Source organism: Centroberyx gerrardi, chromosome 14 (genome assembly GCF_048128805.1).
Source record: "Centroberyx gerrardi isolate f3 chromosome 14, fCenGer3.hap1.cur.20231027, whole genome shotgun sequence".
NCBI classification, from domain to species: domain Eukaryota; kingdom Metazoa; phylum Chordata; class Actinopteri; order Beryciformes; family Berycidae; genus Centroberyx; species Centroberyx gerrardi.
In genome coordinates, this window is record NC_136010.1 from 22,184,918 (window position 1) to 22,191,774 (window position 6,857).

Below are 6,857 nucleotides of genomic sequence, written 5' to 3' on the forward strand. Positions count from 1 at the left end.
GTAGTGTCCCTCTTTTGTCCTTGTCTGTTTTAGTTTGTTAGATATTTGATCAGTGATTTTTATGCTTGTTATCCTAACCCCCTGCTCTATGACACTTTTTCTTCCCTCTCTCGCCCCCCGCCCCCGCCCCCCCCCCCCCCCCCTCTACCCCATTGTTCTTTTACTTCTTTTCTCTGCCCTCCACTCTCCCTTTGTCCCACTCCTTCATAGAATACATTCAACCACACACACACACACACATACCCAGACTGGACAGTCTAATCCATGCTCACTGATTCAGTCACTAATTAAACGCAGTCACACTCACATACACTCAGATTTCCACACAGATGACCCTCCTTAACCCCTCACCCCCCTGTATTTCAGTTCTCTGTTTCACTCTTATCGTCCCCTCTCTTTGCCTCTCCTTTAGCCCTAGGACCGTTTCTATTGGCCGTTTTCTCTCTCTCTCTTTGGGCTGCCCCGCCCCTTAATCAACCCAACTAACAGTAAAGGTTATATTAACGTTGATAATCAGTTTCTGTATGTATCTAGCCAGAGTCTGGAAAAAAAAGGAAAAAAAATCAAAACTGTTTTATTCAATTGTGCAAATGTGTTTTCTTACTATTTTTAATGTTATTACATCTTCTAATCTAATCCTTCTACCATTGCTTCAGTTAGTACTGAAATACGCTTAGCCAACCTAGAGATTTGAACTGTAATGATTGCGATTTTCCTTACCTGTATTTTATATGGCATCTTTAGACCACTTCACCGTTTATTATGTACGTAAGTAAATATTGCCCGTTTCGAATTGAAAATCGTCGTCTGCACTATGTTTGATTCTCATATTATCCCTGATAACAATTTCATGGTCGACTCATTATCAATCGAAGCTGAACTCTGCGCCCTTGCACAAAGCAGCTAAACATCTCATCTAAAACACCTGAGAACCAAAGTACACATAGCATCCCCCTCTACCCCTATAACGCCCCTTTTTAGCCCCCCGACACTGACGGTCTGCCCCAAGTAACGAGTTTTCTGATGAGTATGATTATTATATATAATGACGTTACAGCACGTGTGATTTATCTGACAAGTCTGTGAGGTTACAGTACATGTATATTTACACTGTGGTTGTCGTGGAGACGCAGACAGACAGGGAAGAGGAGGAAGTGTGTTTGTGGACAGCGAGTGAGTGAGCGAGCGAGAGATGTGAGTGGCCAGGCTCAGTCACGTGGTCAGGGTGTCGGGTCAGTTGTGAAACGCGTCGGTGATGCCTGAGGCAGTGGCCGGCGGACAGTTTGTGTAGGTGTTGTGGGTGAATTCACCGCTCCTCTTGCTTTCTCGCGCTCTCTTTTGTAAGATCTCCATTGACTGACTTGAAGCTGTGTGAACCACTGCACACATCAGATCTGCAACGAACACGCAGGAAGGAATGACACCTGACAAACACGCTTTCAATCATGCTGTGGTTTTGCACCCCTCTTTTGCATTCCTTTTACGTGTGATTGTCTTGTTTTCTCCTCACACTTGCCTTTACTCCCCAGACTCGGAGACAGTGCAACACGCTGCTCTGCTGAGTCTGCTCCTATGTGGGCGTGTAGGCTGTTGATGGTGAGAACAAAGTGGCTGAATTTTCCCCAAAACACAGATCTGAGATCAGTTTACCTTCTAACAGTCCTCACATAAAAGGTGCATTGCAAGCAAGAAATAATGAGCCTGTAAGCAGCGTATTGACATCCATTTAAAATGAGGAAAAAGATTTACTACCAAGGTTTTGCCAACAAACTGTAATCCTATTTTGTGCAAGTGCATTATATTGCTTAGAGCTTTCTTTTATCACCCATAGGAATATGTTTCTTCCTGCTAAGTCTACCTCTAAGCAGTGGGGAAGGTACAGCAGATCTTAGCTCAAGTGTGATGGGGCAAATTCACCCTCTTGATGACAGTGAAGAAATAGTGTTGTGTCCAGTGGATGAAAACACGCTGCCTCTCTGTCTGCCTAAAGAGGAGCATTTCTGAAGAGCTCAACAATGTTAAGAGAACCAAATGTCCCAGAATAGAAATGTATTATGTTGTATTTTAGAAGACGTTAAAAAAAAATATTAATGTTTGTCATACAGAATGTGGAATGGAATCGTCAGATCTGTGTTGTAACTGTTCTGATCTATCTGCAGCGTTCTCACAGCGTTGTGTCCAATTTGAATAAGGCTCCCTATTCTGTCTGTCTCTCTCTACACTGCCACCCCCCTCTCCACAGCCCCCAAGCTCCAGTTTAACCCCCCTGCCTGGCTGTACCCCCCACGGGCCTCAAAGTGATCGTTGTGAGCCATTCGTTGTAATGTTGGTCCATCATGCCTTCAACAACATGTGTACTGATGCATGTACTTCAATACCCAGGGCCACCCAAAACTACCTGTGCAGCGAAAAGGGTTACAAATTTTATCCATATTATTATTATAGAATTATTATCATCAACATTATTGCTGTTATGATTATGGTTGGTATAATTTGTCATCATTGTTAGCATTATGGAAGCACCAGACTGTTTGTGGAAAGACAAGAAGAAGGAAGCTTTTTTTTTATTCGTCTGGCTGTTGGTGGTCTGATCTCACAGAGGGAGGGGAGGAATGGTTCAGAAAGAGACAAAGATGGCAGTCATGTTTGTACCGGTTGGGAAATGACTTACAGTGCTGAAATAAAATTTATTCTTTTAGTAAAAAAAGGATTTCTCTGGTGTCCCCGGTCTCTTGTTTTTACATTTTTGATCATTTTGTACAAATGAAACCATCAGTTTGGGCTTGAGATATTTTGATCACAGTCAGTCAGTGATGGAGTGGTAAATACAAGTTGATGATAATCATTAGGCAAACAATGACCATTCTAAACGTTATGTGTTAATGTTAAATTATTTTGAATCATTGAAATTATTTTCATAATTTTTTCCTCTTAAAAGACCCAATCATAACTTACATCAGTTTGACGCCACTTATTATGATGATACTATGAATTTATATACGATTTATCTCAAGGTGGGTGAATTATTATGCAAATAATGGCTACACTGAGTTTAGGTGGTTGTTTTTGTTTGTTTTACCCTTCACTACATCCCTACGGAGAACTCTTCTATCAGTACTCAGCAAATGTATGCCTTGCAGGGAAACGTGCATAATCTCGCGCATGTTTCTATCCCATTGCATCTGTACACAAGCTGCTGACTGACCGCTCCATCTTGATGTGATATTTTGAAACTATTGGGTAAATAATTTTGTGACTATCAGTAGTGTTACAGTGCATTACAGCAGTGTGACACTGTTTTCATTGCCAGGTTCAGTGTGATGGAAGGCAGAAGAAGAGAGAGAACGGCAGGCTGCACATGAAGTCTCGTTGTGGGCGCGCGCCACAGATCCGTAAATCTCGAGATATTTGTGCATCAGCAGCAACCACATACCCGCTCCACCAGGAAAGATGGCGAGGATGATACGAGGAGCCACCTGGGCTTCAGGAAAGCTTGAGGTAAACTACACCGCCACCCTTTGGCACCAGAGAGACGAGGATTGATTAAACGCACCCCTTTACAGACGATTTTGACAGCCACGGGTGTATGTGTGGGACGGCAGGTCCGTTAGTGTGAGACTAGCTACGGACCGAGAGGTCGAGAACCGCCAATTCCAGCTAGCTGTCAGCTAACACTGCTGGCTAGCTGGTTAGCTGGCTTGCTAGGCAGCCTGGTCCTGCAGTGCTGCCTCGCTAAATTCAATGCTAAATTGACTAGCTTGCAAGGGCAGCAGTTTTACTTGTTCTGATATTCATCAAATAGATATTGCTGTAATGTCGACAAGGGATTGGTTACCTAAATCAAGCAGCTAGCTAGCTTGTAATGCTGAGTTGCTGCACAAGTTAGCGTGTTAGCTAAACCCGTTTTAATATATGAGCTAGCAGTGCAAATGTATTCTAATGATTGATGCTCTGTTGCTTAGTTTGATGCTTGCCGGTGATGTGGCCAGCTTTTTATTTCCTTCTCTTTATGGTACATGTTTTCTTTCCCTAGGTGGTCGGTTGGCAGAGTCCATCCTCAAGGACAGGAAGCCTATGAGAAGAAGATTGATGCATATAATTTTCTGAGGCTTGCTCACCTCTTCTCTTGCCTCTCTGCATCCTCTCCTCTCTCATTGTCTCTTTTTCTGCCGTCTCATCCATTCTCTCATCTTATTCTCTCACTCCTATCCCTGTCGGGCTACCTTTTTATTTTTGTGTCCTGCATTTGATCAGATTCTAGCATCTGACTTGTCTCCTCCACAGGCCTCCAGGCCCTGTTAGGGACCAGGGGTGTGGATGCCCTTGGCTTAGTGGAGAGGATGCACAGTGGGGTGTGTGGGTGGTGATCATGAAGACCAAGGGGAAAGTAGGAGAGAGGATGCACCTGTATGACAAGAGACACTTGGGTAAAAATGAGTGAGAGAAATGTGAGGCTTTTTACAATGCCAGACAGTTGGTGTTGTGCAATAAGGTATTACATTTAGACATGTAAGATATCTGTGACATGGATGCCAGAGAAGGGGGCTGTGGGATGAGGTAGTAGTTTGTATAGTTTTAGGATCACACCAGATCTGGGAGATAACTATACAGCCTACTGTCTTTCTCACGGCAACCAAACCAGCACCTACATTACCAAGACTACTGGCCCATCAACCACTTGTGTTCAGTTGCTATGGCGACCGAAGTCTCTGTTGCCGATGGCGACCAACAGATCTCCAAAATCACATCAAGCGCTCTGCAATACCTTGCTATGTTAATGTGTTCCTGGCTGTTGACAAACTGGGCATTGCCTCCCAGCCTTGACACAGTGCAGCATCTGTGCATCGACACCTGTTAGAAGACAATACATGTTTCATTCATGATCTGACTGATGGTTTTGCATTCAGTGTTTACTTTCATTTAGGAGTGCTGGCCCCCCACAGGTGGAAAATTTCGTACTACAAAAATGGAAAAATGTGCAAACACAATAACAGATTGGCGGGCGTTATTGCTTATTGCAACAGCTCAACTGCACATAGATCAAGATATGAATATCTAACTAAGAGCCAGACTGATCTTGGAATGGACCCTGGAGTCTGAGAACCAAAATTAGCCCTCCCACATCTATAAGACTAATACAGTAAACGCTGACATTGGTAACATGTTTTCCTTGATTTGCTATGCTAAAACAAGCTCTGTGCTGATGCAGATGTGTATGTGTTTGTGGCTGTGCTGTGGTGAGGTAGTAAGTTGTGTTGTTGTGGGGTGTGGGATATTGCAACCCCTATTCTGGAGATACAACGATACAACTTACTGCCTTCCACATTGTGGCAGTATGACGCTCTGTGTTCCTGCTTGGAGGATGTGTACAAACATGTACATCCTTTCCCTGTCCTGTTGACAGCCCTTACTGTAGGTCTCAAGATTCTGCTGTACATGGTTAGATTTCCTAACAGAAAAAAGTGTGTTTTGTGGGAGTATAATATATGAAATGTATTTAAATGCTTTGGGATATTGATTGGTGACAGTCCTCATTATAAACCCTTTTCTTTTGCCATTTAGGATTCTAGAAAGATTACTGAGGATGAAATAATTCATCAATAATTCATGCCATGCATATTAAGACAATAAAGGGTATTTCTTGAAGAATTGTAAGTATTGTCTTTGTTTGCCTGGCCATTTATCATATTTGGCCATTTTTTTGTGACAACTTAAGATGAAAAGAGAAGTGTACCTAAAGCCTTGTTGGCTGGGAGTGTCTCGCATGTGAGGAATAAGTGTTGACATGCATCTCCTCTGCCTATCACAAGAAGTCGTGATTTTGATGTTTTGCGTTCAGCCCATCTAAAATGAAGAGTTCATGTCTTCAAGAACCTAATCTGTTAGGTAAAAAGCATCTGCAAAAGAGTATGATCTCTGACTGCTTAAATTCATCTTGACAGCCATGTCTTTTCTAAATTGTAGAATGCGGTTGTAGCAGGTTTTCAGGGCGTAAGGGTCATGACACTCCACACTTAAATTACAATGTCAATTGAACCACAGCAGTGCTATAGTCCTGCATAGTGTTGTATTTGTTTTAGTTTATAAAGGCCCACAATGCACTGTGGTCAAATGAAAGAGCCCCCTTGTATTCTCCTAAATTGTGAACATATAAAATCAATCAGAGCATCAATGGCACAAGTCAGGCAGTCTCAGGATGCATCAAGTGGTCGCCTGAACTGACCTTCCTGAGCCAGACGGTTTCTGTGATTGGACAGCATCCCTCATGTTTATTCTGCATCTCAGCCAATGGCAGGACGGGGCGTTCCCTAAAGCACTCGTCTATTGGTCGAATGAAAGCCAAGTAGGTGGGGCTTACGTGCTCTTCCGCGCTCGACCCGCATGACATGTGTGACCTGAGAGGCAGAAGAAGTAAGAGCTCTCACTCTGCATCTATTTCTGGCACAGTAAACGTCATCGTGAAGCGCAGCAGACCAGAGTCTGCTCCACAGAATTTGAATGGTCTGGTCTCAGTGATTTGGTGAAATTATATTAGGGAACAGTTGCACTGTTGGCGATATCTTCTGTTAACATTTTAACTTTAGGTGAACCATATTGCGCGCAAACTCTATTTTTAACATCCAGAGGTACAATTCACGTTTGTGCAATATGTAATTTTGTGAGAGAAATACATTTGTTTATTACTAGCTTTGGTAACGCTATGATAACGGATGTATTTAACCCGGCTCTGTGTGAGGAAAAATTGTGATAGTAGATCTCATGCGTGAGGGTTAACGCCCACTCCTGCACCCCGGAACGTGGACCCAAACTGTTGAGTGAATCTTCCTCTCGATATACGATCTTTGGTGTGACGCAAC